General features: G+C 38.0%; 1 protein-coding gene across 1 annotated transcript in view; it reads left to right on the forward strand.

Annotated features, from left to right (window-relative positions):
- Window positions 1-1209, forward strand: part of ENPP6 (ectonucleotide pyrophosphatase/phosphodiesterase 6) — a 166811-nt gene that overhangs the window by 137745 nt on the left and 27857 nt on the right. The gene's annotated exons all lie outside the window — the stretch shown is intronic.

The following is a 1209-nucleotide window of genomic DNA, read 5'->3' on the forward strand; positions in this document are numbered from 1 at the left end:
TTGCATGTTTGGTCAATTTCAGACTGTAGAAGCTGATAAAATTCTTCAATTTCCTCATCTGTGGCTTTGGTGGTTGGGGCATAAATTTGAATAACAAATAATTAATAGTTCTCTTAAATTTTAACTGTAGGTAGGACAGGCTCTTGGTCAAGTTGGAACAAATCCTCTTTCTTTGATATGTATGGTGTTTACCATTACTACTCACTGCTGTAGAGTCAGTCCCGACTCATACTGATCCCTCCTTGGGTTTCCAAGGCAGTATCTCTACAGTAGATTGGCCAACCTTCCTTTTGAGGAGTGGCTGGTGAGTTTGAACCACCAGGCTTCTGGTTAGCAGTCAAATGTCTTAGGCACTACACCACCAGAGCACCTATTTACCATTTGGCAGTCCAATTTTTTATTTGTCTTTTTAATTTTATTATCGTATTTTTGACATATTTTTTTATAATTTGTTTATTAACTCAAGAGCTCTGGTGAGTCACTGGTTAAAACATTCAACTGCTAACCAAAAGTCAGCAGTTCAAACTCACTAACCACTCTGGCAGAAAGATGAGGCAGTTTACTTTGGTAAAGATTTACAGCCGTGGAAACCTTTTGGAGAAGTTCTACTCTGTCTTATAGGGTCACTATGAGTCAGAATTGACTCAATGGCAGTAGGTTTTTGGTTTTGATTTGGTTTATTAATTACTGACCAGATACAAAATAATTAGTATAACATATATGTAATATATAAAGAATAGTGTTACAATGGACACTTCATACTCACTAATCCGTTAAGAAATAGGATGCTACCCACACCTAGGCCATCTCCTGTTTGTATGGATCCCAAAACCTATCTGCATCCTAAGAGGAAACCATTGCCCTGAATTTTGAATGACTATTTCCACAGTTCTTTTAATAGTTTTACCACATGTGTTGTTTAGTTTTGTAGTTATTTGAACTTTATATAGCAAGAGTAATCTTGTTTGTATTTTTCTGCAACTTGTTTTTTTTTTCCCTCAGCCTGAGACTCTTCCTAGTGTTCTGTGTAGCTGTAATTCATTCATCTTCATTGCTGTATAGTATTTCATTGTGGAAACACACCAAGATTCATTTACACCTTCTACTGTTGGTGTAGGAGCTCTGGTAGCATAGTGGCTAAGACACTTGCCTGCTAACCAGACGGCTGGCGGTTCAAACCCACCAGCCACTCCTCGGAAGGAAGGTTGG

The sequence above is a fragment of the Orycteropus afer genome, unplaced genomic scaffold (genome assembly GCF_000298275.1).
Source record: "Orycteropus afer afer isolate SDZICR_OR568_19922 unplaced genomic scaffold, OryAfe1.0 scaffold00073, whole genome shotgun sequence".
Classification (NCBI taxonomy): domain Eukaryota; kingdom Metazoa; phylum Chordata; class Mammalia; order Tubulidentata; family Orycteropodidae; genus Orycteropus; species Orycteropus afer.